Here is a 19,243-nt window from a genome sequence, read left to right on the forward strand (position 1 = left end):
TGCAGTTTTAAGTAGAAGCAGACCCCGACTCAGGACAACACGACTTTGTACTAGAGATGAGCTAAGTCGTGATTTTTCAATCACAGGTATACCTGTGCCTGTGATTTTGAATTCACGGTGATTGTAACCTGTGATTTTTAACCGTGATTTAATTTTTTTTAATGAAAATCCAAAAAAAAAAAAAAAAATTACACGTAGCATTATTAACGTTTGTATTTTCCAATATACACATTTCTTTACGATTTTTCACGTAGGAAGTACTAATGAAGCTCAAATACGAGTGTATTTGAAACAATGGAGCTGATTTTACGAGGAAAACTCCTGGTTTAAGCAAACAGATCCGCGATTTACCAAAGCCATCCGTGATTATACTGGGGAAAACATTATTTTGTCTAAGCGACTCTTGATTTTACGGGAGAAATTTATTATATCACGGGAAAAGTAGCATTGAAAACCCTTATTCTAATCAGGGCAACCTGCGATTTCACAGCCAATATTTGGGGGCAAACCGTGATTCTTCTGGAGCCATACGTGATTGTGAGGGGTAAACAAAACATTAATTTTACCGAACGTGCGTGAATTCCGGTAAAAAACAATTCACATTTAAACAAGAACTGTTGAAAAGTTGTTTTGGGAAAAATCACAGGTTAGAAATAATTCCAAAGCACTTGTGAAGTGAATTCCGGTCAAACCAATCCACGTTTACAGAAGAACTGTTGAAAAGTTGTTTTGGGAAAAATCACAGGTTATAATTTCCAATGCACTTGTGTAAATTCCGATAAAAACAATTCACGTTTACACAAGAACTGTTGCAAAAGCTATTTATAGTTATAGTTATAAGCTATAAAGTCAAAAGTAATTTTCAATGCATTTTCGTGAATTCCGCTTTAAACTCACGTTTCCATAAGAATTGGTGCAAAAGTTATTTTGAACAAAATCACGGGTTTAAAAAAAAATCCTTAACATTTGCGTGAATTCCGGTCAAAACAATTCACGTTTACAAAAGAATTATTGCAAAAGTTGTTTTGGGAAAAATCACAGGTTAAAAAAAATTGGAAAGCAAATGCGTGAATTCCAGTCAAACCAGTTCACGTTTAATAAAGAACTGTTAAAAAGTTGTTTTGGGAAAAATCACAGGTCAAAAAAAAAATCCAAAGCAATTGCGTGAATTCCAGTCAAACCAATTCACTTTTAATAAAGAACTGTTGCAATAGCTGTTTTGAAAAATCGCAGGTTATAATTTGAATTTCTAAAGCACTTGTGTAAGGTGAATTATTTTACGCGGAATTCAAGAAAACGCATTGAAAATGACTTTTGACCTGTGATTTTGGAAAATTAAATTTTTGCAACAGGTCAAGTGTAAACGTGAATTATTTTACGCGGAATTCACGAAAACGCATTGAAAATGACTTTTTACTTGTGATTTTGGAAAAAATAACTTTTTACAACAGTTCTAGTATAAAAGGGAATTGTTTTGAACCCGCAAATGCACTTTAATTAACTTTTATCAAAAAAATTTGCCTCACTTCAGTGCGAACTGTAAAGTAAAAAGTGAATATCCAATTCATGGTTAAGGTAATCACAGGTTATTTGAAGACTGTTCACAGGTAGTGATTGTGATTTGTCAATCACAGGTTAAAAATCACAGGTCGTGATTTTTTGCTCATCTCTACTTTGTACTCATCGCAACTCGATTCAGGTAAGAACTCGACCTGAGACGAGTTGCGATGAGTCGGGTTATCTTGAGTCGGGCTATGGGTTGAATCGGGCTGTAGTGAGTTGAGGTGTACAAAGTCGTGTTGTCCTGAGTCGGGCTATACCCTTCCCGCAGTTTTAATTTTTGTTTCTTTGTTAATATTTCATTGTATGGAATTAAACCTTTTCATTATACATCGAAATATTTATATTCGGACAACTTCGAATTTTAATAAAGTTCCACTAGATATGTAAAATTGCACACTGTGCGCCGCGCCGTTCTCAAAATAAAGAGTTTTTCGAACCACAAATTCTCTATTATTCATTCATTCATTAACATTGATTCACGATTTTTTTTTTCTGGGGATTTCTACTATCTACATTTAAGATATAGAAAAAAAGTTTTAAAAAATTTTTCTATGCACAAATCATATAAAAAGTAAATAACCTGTTTGTATTGGTACAGCAGCATATGCCTTTTCATCACCCGTTGATGAAAACTTGACCTATATTGATGATATTTCAAAAATAAACTTCAGCTTCAGCACGTTCGATCCTTAAAAATGGTTGATACTGCAAAATTAAACAAATTGACAACTTCGCGGTAGGAATTTTTATTTTCAGCGAACCTATGAGTAAAATAAATGAATTGATCCATCATTTCGGTAAGAGATTTTAAAACTTATCTTATAAATTCAAGCACCTTCGCTCTAGCTGGAATTGCTATTAGTCCTCCGCAATCACTTTTTCTTTTAAAATGTGAAGACGCTTGGTTCATTTGGACCAAGATGTTTGATGAGTGTTTATTTTTTTTTCTGTTTTGTTCGGTGTATGTTTCTGTTATAAGAAACCAAACACCTATAGTCACTCTTCATCCTCCCATCCCAAATGCCCTGATAACGCGTGACGCATCTCTAGTGATTTCATTTCTTGATTAAATCTTTTACCGTCCTCGTCGCTAATGCCACCAAGATTACTTCTGAAAAATCAAAACGCAAATGTAAGAAATGGATCTTTAAAGACACAATATTTGCTCCTGGTTGAAAAATAAAGTTCAAATTATATATAAAGTACAATTGTTTACCAATTTTTCCAAAGTTGCTGGAGTAAATCGTAAACGATCATCTTTTAACTAGGGTTTAATTAGTCAATTTAAAAGAATTCCCGAATTCTTCATCTTTGAAACTTCCTAACTTGGGGTTGGGGTGGAAATCATCAAAGGCTCCTTTTTTGATTTTTGCGATAGGCAGAATTTTAAAATAATTTTCAAATAACTGAATACGTGTTGCTGTTTTTAGTTAGATTTTTCCTGTACTTTACGAATCATATTTATTTATATTATAATTTCCATTTGGACTCCAGAAAAAGGTCCTCCGGAATGTCTTCGAGTTCCTGCTCAACAAATATACCTAAATTGTGAAAGCTTTCGACCGCTTAATTTCTTTTTTCTGACGCATGTGGTTATTTATTTCCTTTGCATCCTGTAATTGACCTTGATATTTGGACTTCCAAACCATTTTTTCTTTCTGTTTTCTCTGCATTCCTTTTAATACCTTAAATTTGTATTTTCTTCAAATACCTATGTAATTCTCTAAAAAATACAAAATACATTATCACTTGATACAGCATGTATTTCGCAAAAAAAAATTACCCGATATATATTCGAAATTGAAGGTGCTGACTTTAATGCTACCAAATTAAATTTTGAACCAATTTTTATTTTAAAGCAAGTCAAGGAATGAATTGATTGAAAATGGGTTTCGAAACATTAAGGAAAATTATAAATACAATATCGTCCCACTTATTGAAATGATCCAATCTTTTATATATTTTGTTTATCGCATTTCAATAATTAAAATTTCTTGAGCTTCCAAAGCCAAAGAATACATTTTGGTTAAATATAAGCAAATATTTTTTTCAGTCCAAAAATCAAGTGTGAACAATCTGAATCCTTGATTAAATGGTGCTAATCGAGCAAAATTGAATGATTAACGAAATCTCAAATTAACTGCTCAAATCATATATTCCTGGATTACAATTTTTGTAAACAAACGAATTCTACGATTATTATCAACTGGAATTGATTAAAGATGATCGATTGTGAACACTGAACCAAATTTGGTAGTCATATTGATGAAAAAGCAAGTAGATTTGAAGAAAAGGTGATCAATATAGGGTCAACACCTCCTATCCGTCATTTTGAAGAAATGAATAAAATTTTTCGTTGCGAAGGGGAAATCAACAAAACTTTGTCAAATTGAATAATTTTTATCGTTATTTGATGAAGTTTAGTGAATAATAATTTTTCAAATTAACTAATAATTCTTCACTTGATTCTTTATAATAAAGAAATTTCTTCCAATTGACGGATCAAGTTTTTTAATTTAATGAATATTTATTCATTTGAACGTTCTAATTTCTTTGAATTGAAGAAAAGTTGTTATTTTAACCTGCTTGTTTCTTTAATTTGAAGCACAAAATCTTCAATATAAAGCATTCTGTTATTCAAATTAATATTTTTTTCTTCAGTTTAATGCAAATTCGCTTCAAGCAGAAAACATTTTTCTCCTTTTATCAAATTTATTTCCTGAAAACTAATTTAATGAAAGAAAATAACCAAAACAAACAAACAAACAAACAAAATTTTCTAAATACAAGAATTATGTTTTATTTCTTATCTTATGGACCTATGTACTAAATACTAAACATAAGAATTTTTTAACTGATTTGTGAGTGAGTTTACTTTTGGATGGTACTTATAATAACTACTCTCAATTTTATAAAGAAAAGTTTTGGGCAAAGTAAAGCCTCATACCAAACTTGAACAAGTAGGGTATATTCTAAATTAAATCGATTAAAAATTTTGAAACACAAATTGAATTTTGTTTGAATTTTATACCATTGTCTCCGGAGAATCTCTTCGTCGCTAGAGTTGATCCAACTGAAATAAAGCTAGCTTGCGAGTCCCGAATAGACAAACGAGAAATGGTCTTCTCAGATCCACTTCCAGTGATGAGTTTAGCCGTTGGTATAAGAATGGTGTGGATTAAATAAAAAATGCTACAGGTATCTATGACCATCTGGAAAAAAATAAAAAAAAATCATCTATCTTTAAGTTGGGTCGAAGGAAATTCGGAATTCGTAAATTTAAGTACTTACTTTCGGGAAAATTTTGTCCGTTATTCATCATTTCGGTTAATATCTGGCGACAAGTTTATTTTGTTTCGTCTTTAAAAATAGGTGGTCAAAAACATCGGATTCTGGTTCATCTACATTGAAGGCATCATCAGGAAAAAAAAATCTATTTTGAATAAAATCATTCTTACCAGAGTTAAAAATTCGTTTGAACAAAGGAACTGGAGATAAGTAACACCTTTTTTTGTAAAATACCACTCTTCTTGAAAAGTCGTGTAATATTATTTATCACGGATCTTCCCCTGCGGCTTTTTATCGATGTTTTCTAAAATAATAGCCCTAAAAGTGTGGAAGTACATATTTAAACATTATTTACATAATAGAAATGTAGGTATATTTAATGTATTTCTTACCAAAAACACTGTCTTAAAAAGGTTTCCATTTTTCCAATTGTTTCTGCTATTTGTTTAGCAATTCCAAACTCCATTCGTATTTTTTTTTAAGTACCTATGTACTTAATAATGATTCCAATAGCAAAACTGTTCGTGAACCTTCATTCAGATTTTGACTGCTTTTATATAAACTTAAAATAGATTCTTGACATGATGCTCAGAAAACGCTCCAGAAATTATTGAAAATGTATTTATGAAATTACTTACATTTTTATTGAAGATATTAAAGTCCAAAACGACAAAATATGCTTATTTATTAGGTAATATGTACATATATTAATTTGCAATTTTTCCACGACTAGACGCGATCAAACTTAACGGCACCACTTCACTTACAAGAATACAACTTATCACTTAAAAACAGTTAACAGCAAAATATTGGACAAACTTCTTCACATTGAATATTTCTTTAATCTGAAGAGAATATTTTTCTCTATTTGAACATTTTTCTTCAATTTGAAGAAAATGGGACAAAAAATGCCAATAATTATGAAAATTCTTCGGTTTGAAGTAAGATTCATCAATTGGATTAAAACACATTCTTCCATTTGAATAATTTTATTAGATTTGAAGAAAAATCTATGGAAAATCCGTTAATTTGCAATTATTATTTGGTTACTAAGTATTTTATATTTGTAGGGATATATGCAAGTCATCTCTAACATATTGAGGAAAATTCTTCAAATTGATCAATTTCATCAACATGAAGAAACCACTTTTACGTCTAGGAGATTTGTAGGTTATAGGTAAAAAGATTTATGGCTGTCCAAATGAAAAAAAATCGTTCGTTTGAATAAAATACTAAAGCTATTAGAGAATGAAGAAATTTTTGTGAATTTGAATATTTAATATTCATTTTCACTAAAAATTTCATGAAATATTGTCGATTTGAATAAATCATTCTTCAAAAGTTAACAAAATATTTCCGTCAATATGACCTACGAGATTTGGTTCAGTGAACAATCTGGCCCTTAATAGGTTAGTTTGGCAATACCTTCATGAAACGGATTTTTGTGATAAGAGAATAAGCGTTCGAGTTCAGCATATACCAAAATCCTTCAGAAAGTGGTAATATTCTAGTATTACTTAAGCCGGTAGTCTCCAAGCTTTCATAACATAAGATTATGCACCACACATTAACTATCCCTTTGACTGCCAAGCTTTATACGGCCTACAATTTTGCATAAGGTGTCGCTAAAAAATGGGCTGCCGCCCAAGGCCTACTGTTCATAGAACATATTTAGTTATGTGCCAAGTGCGCTTGAAGAATACTTGCCTTAAAGTATTAAAGGCACTGGCCTTTTACATCAATAATTTTCTAATACATTTTTGAAATACTTATGTATTTCTTTCTAATGGCTTATAATTTGCCCATAATAGCACATAAAAATAATGAATTACAAAATAAAACAAAACAAAAAGCTTAATTATACGACCTTCCTAATGAGTGTAACCCATTCGCCATGAATTTTATTAATCTGACAAAAGAACACATGCAAATATCCTTCCGTTTTTATTCGTTCCACAAATTGAACAGTTCCGTGATTACATTTGATGGCAATAAATCTCACCTGGAAACTATCTCATGCGTGTATTGTATGGTATGTCGTAGCAATTAGCAGGTTTTATCTAATATCCATGGCGCAAGCAAATTTTGATTATAATGTATGTGACATAGAATAGAGTGTAACTCCCCCATCAGGCATCACACACTCGTAATGACACTTGTGAAGGTGAGATCACAAAAAAATTGTTGTATATGCAGGATTGCAGGTACATAAAAACTTGTACCTAAAAAAAATAAAACGCTTGGGTGAGTCGCACGTTCTTGCTTTGAAGTCAAAGTTGCTAAAAAGAGCTGGAAAAAAGCCAGATGAAAGAAGTTATATAGTATATGAAATACAATATCGTTTTGTTCCTCTTATACAATACAACAATAATATATGTAATAATATATGTAAATATAATAATGTATGTAACTTTAAATGATTTCGCAAGCCTTTTTTTTAAGAGTTCATATTAAATTCTAACTTTTTTCGTATTTTATATTATCGTATTGAGATTTTTTGAGGATAGTTAAAAGTTAAAACATTCGATACCTACGAATTTTTTATGAATGCAAAACTTGACGCAAACGACCAAACTATGTTTAATTTATGTATTTGTGTTTATCGCAACTAAAATGGGACACCAGAACCAATGAAAGTTAAGCAATTAAGAAACCACTGTTACAGCCATTACGGGAAGGTGTTGGGGAATAGTCTTAAATAGACTGAGTGGGGGGATAGTCTGATTATATGTGAAGGTTTCGTATAGTGGCGAACGAACATGTTATAATTTATTCAATTTTGATTTGAACTGTCACTGAAATTTCGTTCTTAATTGCAAATATACACGAACATATGGGTAAATATAGTTTGTAAACAAAACTTGTTGTTATTGATGTGTTACTACCAACATTTTAGAAAAAAGATCTGCCTCCATACTATACGTTGCTTTATACTCAAGGGTTACGGACCCGTGACCTCTTTTTTTGTTTTGAGAAAACAGTCTTCATTTCGTTATTTACTTCGTCTTTTCTGCACTTCAAAATTCGACCTTACCTATATCACCTTATGATATGATAGTGAAAAAACACCGAGTTTTGACGTTCGGTCTTATTTCACCATGACAAAGTGAAAAAAACGCCGATTCGGCATAATTTCACCTTTTCAGTGAGGCAAATCCTACCAAGTGGAGCCAAGGAAAAATTTCTATGAAACCACCTAGGTGCGTTTTTTTCTAAAAATAGTTAACTATTGTTAACTATCGTTAACTTTTGTCGTTCCTTTATTTCAAAATAGTTACGATTTGTAACTATTTGACAGATGAACATCGTTCCTTAATTTGTTTTAAAGTGTTAAACAGTTACTATTCGTAACTATTTCGAAATCATCTCCATGATGTGAGTTGAACGTTAACAGTATAGTTGTTAAATTGGGTTGTTCGTTTTCAAAAAAATCTATTGAATGATTTCGTGCAATTCAGATTATTGAAAACGAAAACAAATTAGTTCGTGTTTTTGTAATTACCTATTTATTAAAAAAGGAAATAAAATAATTTCTGTGTTTATAAAATTAAGTGAGTAGTGCAGGCACAGTAATATTTTTAAATTAATTTAAATTTCAATTGAAATTTACTTGCTTAGATTTAGTGCCTGGCTACACAGTGATTTTTCAATCGCCTATCCAGTCAGGTTGTAGGCAATAAAGGTGAGGATTTTCCTCTTTTTGACATTTGTTCCTAGAAAATGTGAATTGGAACGTGATTGGGCACAACACTGTGTGGCCAGGCACTTAAGAACATCGAAAAAATCAAGTGGTGATGAACAAACAAGGCAATAGAAATGGAATATACACTTATAAATAACAATTAAGGAGAATATATTTTACAGAGAAATACAATTTTGTGCTGCAATAATGGTAATGGTATGTTCTCAATACCAACAAAAAAAAATACTAAGTGCCTGGCTACACGGTGATTTTTCAATCGCCTAAGCAGTGAGTTTGTAGGCAAGAGGGATGAGGAGTGAAGGGGGAAGATGCTCATGAAGGGAACTGAATTTTCTGAGGGCAGTACAGTTCCATTGCTAAATTTTTCCTCTTTTTGACATTTGTTCCTAGAAAATGTAAAAGTGGAACGCGATTGGGCACAACAGTGTGTAGCCACCGCATGTGATTTTTCAATCGATTGAAAAATCACTGTGTAGCCAGGCACTAACGCTGCCGCTGGCTGCCTACTCAAAACTCAACTCATGTGAACGAAGATTTCCTCGTCAGCACGATGCCGCTGTTTCCTCAGACAATCCCTCTACGCTCGACACAAACAGTAGGTACTCTGCAGGCTGCAGCCAACAGAAACTAAATTTTTGATTGCGACATACAAAAATAAATGTTTTTTGTTTAATACTACTCTCAAGCACGATCGAGTGTGGGAGATAATTTGTAAAGAGATGAGATGGCCAAAGATATGTTCATATTTTCTGCAGTTCAAGCAAAAAATCCGTTAAATAACCTAAAGCGAACATATAAAAAAAAGGATGGACTAAAAGTTACAGGGTCGGCTCCCATAAGATTTGATAAACACCATAGGACATTCGAATCATCATATTTCAATATAGAAAGTTTCATTTCATCGTTCTTAATAAGAATTAATATCCAATATACAAATAAATTACACCGTTGCGTTGGTTGTGTTAGTTAAAAAACGAAACGATATTGCAGTGATTTGAAATTTGATTGACGCAGCGAAAGTTATCTTAGTTCTAATTTCTGAAAACCTAATTAAGCAATTAATTAACAGATTTAAAAAGAACTTTCGCTTCAATAAACAGACATTATTCGAATGCGTCCTTCAAAAAGTAAATTCAGGGAGGACCATCGCTCTGATGCCATTACACCGGGGCATAAACTGCAGCGTGCTTAAGATTTTTTGCTGATGGAAACTACCAGCATGAGTTAGGAAAAGATTACCAGTCAGCTATTGGATTGGCTAAACTACCTTTTTGAAAATTCTAAAGGAAACACTAAATATAGATGTCAGAAGAAGACATTCAACAGTCGAATATATGTGTTTTAGAAAAAACTACTTCTCATGTCCAAATAATTGCGCCCATAGTTAGCAAGCATCTTTTTCTGAATTAAAAGGGAGAGTTCAGTCTTAACGTCATGATTGAAATAATCTCAACCAAAATTGAAATATAAGTTGCTTATGCATACTTTATTCAGCCTTATCGGCAATACTTTTTCCCTGGAAAAATTTCTCTAGTTCGAAAAATCGGTATCGGCAATACTTTTTTAATGGAAAAATTTCCAAGGAAAAATTTCCCCAATAAAAATCCCTATCGGCAATGAAATTTCTCCCCCGAAGTATTTCTGTCTTTGTTTTGATAGGGAACAGATCTGTTAAAGCAAAATTTGAAGCAAAAATGTAAGTTATAAATTTTTTCTTTCAAAATGTTCAGTAAATAAAATGCACGACTGGGGCCGCACGTACCTACTTGCTCTTGCAGTTCAAAGCACTTTTATGTTAGCTTACTTGTAAATTATAAGATCTACCTGTATATATGTAAATTTTTAAGAAATTTGGTTGATGTAGGGGAAGAGCCGGCATGGAGGCCAAATGTTAGATAAATAATTTTTTTTTTTATTTGACTTGACTTTTTTGAGAAAAACTAAAAATGCAGTTTTACTGCAATTACTTTGAATGTTACGTATGCAAAATTTTATCAAAATCATTAGAGCCATTTTTGAGAAAATTGAAATAACTCCATAATGATGTGCGGGAAGAGCCGACATCCGCGATTTAAAAAATTGTAAAGACCATATTTCCACTATCCGTATTTTTTGAGGAAAACTAAAAACGCAGTTATGTTAGAATTATGTACAGCATTACGTGTGTTAAATTGAATCAAAATCGTTAGAGCCGTTTTTGAGAAATTTGCAATAACTCGAAAATTTTGTATAGGAGGTATACGTTCTAAGTGAGATATTAAAAAACAAAAAAAAACCAACCTTGGAAATTACGAAAAAAACCTCCATACCAAATTTCAAGAAAATCCGTCTACTCGTTTAGGCTGTAGCTACTTGTACAGATGGACGCACGGACGCACCGACGCACCGACGCACCGACGCACAGACCGACGGACGTCATGACGAAACCCACTTTTTTGGACTTCTCCATCATCGTAATGTTAGTTTTGATTAAAACCTCGAATTTTTTTTTTGACACGAAACCAATACTTGCCCTATAGAGCAAGTAAAAAAGATGAAATTATTTATTTTGTAAGGGCGACCAACAAAAAACAAATGGAAACTTTGGTTGATTTGATGGAAAAAAATCCAGACATTGACTCCGGATATTCCAAAAAGAGTAAGGAGGAAGTAACCAGATTCTGGAAAATTGTTGATCGTGAGCTTAACAGTACTGGACCACCTGTTAAGTCTATATTTGAATGGAAAAAGGTTAATGTTTTTGTTAAATCTAACTATAATTAGCTTACAATTTTTTTTTTAAGTGTGGAGTGATAAAAAGAAGTACAATGAAAAATAAAATGTCGGAAAACCTTAAAATGAAGCAGATGATAGATGATGAGTTGGAACTTCTAATGTCTGTGGCCGACGACTCCAGGCAAATTAATTCAAATTTGAGTGACTCTTCCAGTCATAAAACAAAGCCAATCCCACGTTCATCTAAAGAAGCAACATAAACAAAAAGGACTTGTGAATTTTTGGAAAGAGAACTTGATCTCCACCGAGAGCTTTGTTATAAGGTTGGGCGAGTAATAGAAAAATTTGATGAAGAAAAAGAAAACAATCAAAACCAACGAAATGTAATAAAAATCAGCCTAAAAAAAATATACCATTCAATTGATCGTCTTTGTGACCACCAAAAACTAGCTCTTGAGGAACAAAAGCGTTGCAACTTTGAAATGGAAAAACTTCGAAGACGTGAGATTGAAGCGAAATTGGATTTCAAGCAAAAACTGCTTGCAATAGAGGAAGCTAAGCTTCAACGATTAAGTTGAGTGAACATAAGCCATTTTTGTGTAGTGAATTTTGTATTTTATTTATTTTCTAAGAATAAAGTTATTTTAAATTGACTCTCCAATTTGCGTTCTTATGGTTTGAGATACAGTCATATACTCTGAATTATCATGTGGCATTTCGTTTTCCAATTCTTCGGTGTCAGTATTACTCTCATGAATACTCGTCCTATGAAGGTCCATAGGATTAGAATCAGCATTGAAATGAATGCAAATGTTATGTAATGCACAGCAAACATTTGTTATTTGCACGGCTTTGTCAGGTTGGTAGTGAAGCTCCCTTGCACCGAGTAGACATCTCCACCTGTTTTTGAGAACACCATTTACTCTCTGAATGATGTTGCGGCACTGCTTATGCTTCAAGTTGAATCGGCTCTGAGATGAACCATCTTCTGGATTTCTTTGGGGAGTTAAAAGCCACGGTTCTAGTGGGTATCCAGCGTCTCCTACGTGTGTACATTAAGATTTTGTTTTTTATTAGATTAAAAAAAGTACATCGTGAAATGATCTTACCCAATAACCACGAGTTTCTTTCTCCATTTAAATACTTTTCTTCCAACCATGACCTTAGTTAGCTTACCCTCCAAATGAGCGCATCATGAGTTGCTCCCGGGTGGCTAGCATCAACAAACCGAATCCGCATATCAGCATCACAAACCTATGGATATGTGGGTTTATAAATAAAAGTGTTAAATATAATCAGCCCTATTGTGAGTTTCACTTGGAATGTTTTCCGCTCGGAATATTTTTGTTCGCCCGGAATTTCAAAAGCTATCATGGTTTCGCCCTAAGGGAATTTACACTTTCAACTAAACTAGTTTCTTGTTCGGGACCAAAATTTAAGTGAGAGAAGAGCTGTCGATATCCTTGCAAATTACTTGAAAAAAAAAATTTGAAAATACAGGGAGATGTCCGAATGTGAACAACTTTTCGTCGGAACTCACAAAAGTGTAAAAGTGAAATTAAATGTTTCCGGTTGGAATCTTGTTCACGTTGAACTCACTATAGGGCTAAATACACTTAGGAGCAAAAAAACGGGATCAAATAAATTATTATTCATATTAAAAACAAAAATTGCAATGGATAAAATAATGTTTCTTCAAGTCTCATGGTCTCATTTAAAAGCTTGAATTTTTTACTTTGAATTGTTGGTAAGAACATAAAAATGCATACGATAGTATCATCGCTATCTGTCAATAAACTGCACTTCTTTTTTTTATAAATGTTAAATTTTCTTGATACTCGCTGGTTCAATTTCAGTCTTTTTATCCTAACGTTACTATTGACGTTGTCTGTCAATAAATTGCACATTATTTTTTTTTTAATGTTGAGTTTTACAGATAATCTCTGTTTTAATTTTAGCCCTTTTTTCCTTACATACTTCATTTATCTTGATTGGATCTTTATAAAGTGAACTGGGTTTTAAGTTCCTAGCATTAATTTAAAGCTTTTGTTTCAAGCTTTTTAATGGTGCAATTGACATTCATGTATGTCAATTATATCCTGACTAATTATCGTTTTTACAGAACCCAAAGTTTGATTCCATTTTTTTGCTCTTAAGTGTATATAGGTTATTTTTTACCAGTAAAACATTTAAAATAAAAAAACCTTTCCGATTATAAAATAAGTGTTTGTTAAGTGTAGGCGCGATTATGCGGATGTGTGTGCCGTCTATACAACCGATAACACCTGGGGCCAAATCGTCGCATCCGTTGACGAAACCTCAAGCGTACGAAAGATAATTTCGTGATACATTAAACGAGCACAGCGATTGGGATGACGGCTTACGTTAGAAAACAGAACGAAATTTTTGGTAGAATGTACAACTGCATAGGCCAAAACATAATTGGTGACAAATTTGACTTCGTCCACCCCTATGCGAGGGTGGCCGAGTGGTCTGAGGCGCCTGACTCAAAAAACAATGTTGCCTTCTAATGATATGGGAGCGTAAATGACATGGGCTTGAATCCCACTTTTGACAAGAATTTTTTTTTTTTTTTTTTTTATACATTTTAAGAGTTTTATTATTTTTTTGGCTAATCACGTCGTTTTAGTTTTAAAATCAAATTTTTTTTCCATATAATTCTAATTTGAGGAATTATTTTTTTCTAAAATCATTGGGGGTTGGTGCTGGTGCTTTGAACTCTTTTGGTGAAATTTTATTTTGTTAATATATGCCCTAATGTATGTTTTCGTGATTTCAAACAGTTTGATTATTTTTAAAATAAGATATTCTTATATTTTCAACACTTTTTGAATCCATTACCAAATTGTTCGAAAGCTTCAAACCAAACGAATGACATTCGAACTCCTTTTTGGTATCCTCCTTCTGCAAAGAAGCGCAAGCATGCACTAAGCTTAACAATAGGAGGAATACCATAAAAGATTTTTTTTGTTCTGCAAATGAAGTTTTCAGAATGTCCAGTAAATAAACAAACAAAGGTTTATTTATTCGATAGTATTTTTTGAATCTAAAAAAAAATAAAACAATTCTTGAGGTAAACGTTAAAAATGTAAACTCCCAACTTACGTTGCTTCTGGCAATTCAAGTGGATTGCAATTGTCCCTTAAAACCCTTCGCATAGTCCTTAAACCATTATTTTGCCTTTCGGCACGATCTTCCTCATCAAATAATACAAATATTGCACCGTTAAACATTTTAATTCTTGAATTTTTTACTTTTTGCACCAAATAGACTCAAAATTAGAGCTGTCAAAACTTTAGAAGAAATGTGTTCGAAAGTTTTTTTTTTTGTTAAGTTGGTTGTACTTCTTTCCCGAAAACGAAATTCCGATGGAGATTCCCGATAAGAAGAAAAATTCCCTGGAGAGAAAACCAACTCCCGGGGAAATTTCTCACGTGAGATTGCCGATAGGGCTGATTATGTTTCTTTAAAGAGTTGTGACTTTACTTAAGAAAGACAAGAGCTGTTAATGCCAAGTATATCCTGTTTCTGTTAATTCAAGTCTTTAAGAAAGATATCTTAGGTAAAAATAAGGAAACGGAGTGCACATCATAGGTATCTGTTTGTTTCGTTGTTTATTTCTTACATCCTGTTTCTTCCCTAAATACAATATAGCGTCTTTATGCATTTTTACTTTCTAACTATGGGATAGCTGAGGGCTCGGGTGGCAATCGCCAAGTCAGTTATATGGCCAGTCCGACCCTGAAGGTAGGTACCTGCACATTTTAATTTTGTAGTTAATTTTATTTTCACAAAACAAGAAATTTTGAGTATTTTTTTGTTTAAATTTTAGTGTTCATGTATTAGTGCTTCTGATTTTAAATCGAGAAGAGAATTTCTCTTCTGAGAAGCGTTCTAGCTGTCATTTTCATGCCAATAAAATTTGTTCCGAAGGCTTTTGAATTTTTACGAACGCTTCTGGACCTCCAATCGAAAAGGACATTAGAAAAAAAAATAAATTAATTGTTTTTCCAATCGAAAACGACACTCTGATCAAATTAGAAAGGCTAAATGGATTTTACAGAAAAATCCTCTATTTTTTTTACATGCTTGAGCTGCAAGAACCATGCGTGTTTAATGAACTTTTTTTTACTGGCGACAAAGCAAATGCAAAAACAAGATAAACCCTTTTTAAAATAATTTCGTTTTGATTTAATCGGATGTCATTGCATGATGTATGGAGTGTTTGATAATTTATTGTAATTAAATATATACTACAGGCAACCCACTGGGAATCCGGTCATATGTCGTTCAAGATGTTTTGTCACTTCTAATTGTAAGCATACGGATTTAAGTGGTTTTGCCTTTATGGGTTACACATGCAGTAAAAAGGAAGAACCACCATCCCTATTACAATTTACAAATGAAACAAAAGCATTAGTAAGAAACATGTGTGCACAATCCAAAACTAATTACGTAGTTGATGATATTGCCGATGGAAGTGATAAACTTCGACGAGTTTTAGCCTCGCAGGGAGTAGGTAGGTACTGGAAGAATAAAATTCGATTTTTTAACACCAACTTGTACTAACCCCTCTTCTGAATGGACTGTTATTAGAGGTAATTGCATGACCTATGAGCGGACATGACATGCAATAGATATTTCTGTTTTCGTATTTGCTGAGTTAAGTTTGATTACAACGCATATTGGTTTGACCCTTTCCACACCTTTCACCTGGTTGAGGTCCCGGTTAAATTGTTGCACGTTTTTGTATTTGGCCCGTTATAAGGACATGTGATTTAATATTCTCCCCAGCATAATGGTAATATTGTAAGATACATATATCATATAGCTACTATAGTAGAATAGTTTTCTATTTTTTGTCTATCTAATTAACAACATAGGATGAGGACTTCAATATGATAAAACCTACACACTGGAAATAAACGAGTGGTCATTTATTTGTTCGATGTGATAATGACACCACCTTCCTTGGGTGATATATTACAGTTAACTGATAAAAGAGCTCTCAAATATTTACTTTGTTGTTTAAAAGTTTGGTAAATAATAACAATCTTTGCGATATTTGACTGAATAACGTCATAAGCTAACCTTTTGGATTGAAAAAACACTCGCTGCTTTCAAGGATGGATTAAAAAAAAAACGTCTAGGAAACGTCTAGTTCAAAAAGTAAAATACCCTTTTAACCTGCCATGTCACTTAGAACAAAAAGGAACCTAATATTAAAGTGTGTGTTAAAACAGCCTTGAGCCGGCTAAGAGATCATAATTCAAAGGCGACCAAGAAAACAGCGTAACATGCATATGAACTTCGCAAAATTAAATTTAAATTGGCCAGTAGAAATTTTAATAGTATTGTTTGGCGGCAAAAACTCTTTTATACATGAATAGCTAATTTAGAAAATGTTATTATTTTCTTAAACCTAGTATGCTGCTGAAGCGAAACGAACATTTTCATACAAAACCAGAGCAACGAAATCGTAAAATAATTTTTTTTTATACTTTTCGTTGGAAAGTGTGCAACTTGCCCAATGAAATTCTTACTTTTTTGTGAGGTTTTTTTTTAGGGATCTGGTAATTTTGTCACAATTTTGTATTCTGTGAAAAGCCTCATAAGTAGCCTCACAGGTCACAGCAAATTCAACACAGAAGAGCTGAACTTCAGATTGTGATTCCAGCCAGATGATTTTCAAAACAAATCAAATTAAATATTTTAATACCTAATGCAATCTTTCATCTATTGGTAAGTAATTTTTCGAAATAGTTAAAAATATCTTATTAGTAAGTATTATTTTGTATTTTGTATTTTAAATTTCATCCTTTATCAGTTCTCACGTTTGTAATCAAATTTTAAACAACTTATGAAAAAATTAGTTTGGTAGCACAGATTTAAAACTGTTCAAAAAGTTAAGTTTGGGGAAATATCCGGGCTAAGCAACTAAGCCCAAGGGGCTAAAGTGTTGTTGCATTTAATATGTACATTGCTCAGCCCGACTGCATTTTTTTTTTTGTCCAGTTAAGACCGGTTGTAAAAAAAAAACACACCTAATGTCATGTTTGATTGTTAATCGGGTTTGACTTTTTTTGTTTACAAATGCAAATAGGCTAATATTTTTTATTGGTGAAAAAAATTGGCCGCTAATTTCTTCCAATTATATGAAGCAATGACTTGAAATATTCTTTTCGAAGGAAAAAAGTTTCCGTTACGTGACAAATAAGTTGCCTTTTCAATCGTCAGTAAGACTATCAGAAGAATAAATTTCAATATAAAAAATTTTATTCCTAGGAATAATCTCTATCTGAGGTTTATCTGACTATTGAAAATTGCCCCTTAATGTATAAATTGATTAAATAAACATTTCGTTTTGTGTACTTGTGTACTTTTTGTATATAATTTTTAAGCATAAACTAAGAAATTTAAATTGAGGCATAATTTATTTGAAAAGGCATAATTTTTTTTCAAGTGAGGCATAATTTTGACTGAATGGGTTGGCAACGCTGCTCAAGTGTGACGGAAAAAGTTTTTCAAATTAAATGAAAAATTACTAGACTAAGCACCACAAACAAATGGAATAAAGGAGTCTGATGATCGGATTGGCATCCATTAAACAGTACTGTAACTCTAGCCATAAAACACTTGGTGGTAGCTCCTTCAAGATGTTGTTCAAAGATTATAATGAAATTGACGGTATAAAATAGCAGCCAAACTACAAGTATGGAAACATAAGAAACTTAAACATAAAGAAAAAGATCCTATTCCGTTCGGGAAATAAATCGTGATCGGAAAAAGAATGGTTTCTTTCAAGCCACATTCCTACGAATGAAAGAGCTTGCCAGCGGTCAATTTTGTATTCATACAAGAATGAGCCGGGACTTGTACAACGTTTTATTGAACGTCTTGCCACCTCCAATGGTCAAGACCTCAATTAGAGAGCCAGTAGTAATGTCGATTGGCTGTTTTACTATAGTAAGTTTGAATTTATACAATAAAATACACTTGTGTCGTTGAACAATTTAATTTCTTAAAAAACAATACGGCAACATCAGCAATTTTTAATCTATAGACTCTAAAGTATTTTTAATTACCTACGTTTGAAAAAAAAATCGTCAAAATCAGAGCTGTTCGGCCCGGTTCCCTAATAATTTGCTTTAGTTACTCCACTATGAGTGTCCTTAGAAAAGAGCACCTCATACCTGATAAAAAAATGTGGAATCTTTGCTTCCAAACTCCAAAGCATCTTTCCACCGTGTTACGAGTAGCTATATGAGATGTATTGTATCTTATTTGAGCATCCGTTCGAGGATTCAAAACGGGGGTTTAGAGGATGTTAGTACAAGGGTATTCACCATCCCCAAGCAGACGACCATTGAACTCCCCATCATCAAATCTTTGTTTAATTGTGCTTTCCCTAAAAATTCGTGTGTCATGAGTGCTGCCTCTCCAGCGGCAAACAATGTCATTAATTTTTAGGGATGCGTCGCATACTATTGGGTATTCAAGGAGTAGTACCCTTTTCTGTTTATGTATATAGTAGGTACTGCCCTGATGGGCTACCTACTTTTGGGATCCTTATGTGAATACAGTCAATGGACCCAACAACCCTTGGAAACCCCCGTATTTCAGAGAACTTGTTCATAGTTCTCAGCTGGTCCGCAAACGATGTTGGCATTTCAACGAACATAGGCCTTTTGGCAGCTAATACTCTTTCCATTCCCTTACAGGGAGAAAAAATAAGAGATGAACCACCTTATTTCTGGTATATTTAACTTTAATGTAAAGTTTAAATAGGGATGACTCCCCAATAAAATGGAATTTACCTTACTTTTCTAGTAAATTTATAGCTTACGGCCATATTATTCACTCTGGATTTAATTTGGATTAAAGTTAATTTCAAATCCAATCCATTAAACCCGAATTTCATAAATCCAAGGATTTAATTTTTTGTTCATATTA

The 19,243-nt window shown here is 32.7% G+C and overlaps 1 pseudogene; it reads right to left on the reverse strand.

Annotated features, from left to right (window-relative positions):
• Positions 1-11,913: 11,913 nt before the first annotated feature.
• LOC129909860 (putative nuclease HARBI1) lies at positions 11,914-14,523 on the reverse strand (annotated as a pseudogene).
• Positions 14,524-19,243: the final 4,720 nt, after the last annotated feature.

The sequence above is a fragment of the Episyrphus balteatus genome, chromosome 1 (genome assembly GCF_945859705.1).
Source record: "Episyrphus balteatus chromosome 1, idEpiBalt1.1, whole genome shotgun sequence".
NCBI classification, from domain to species: domain Eukaryota; kingdom Metazoa; phylum Arthropoda; class Insecta; order Diptera; family Syrphidae; genus Episyrphus; species Episyrphus balteatus.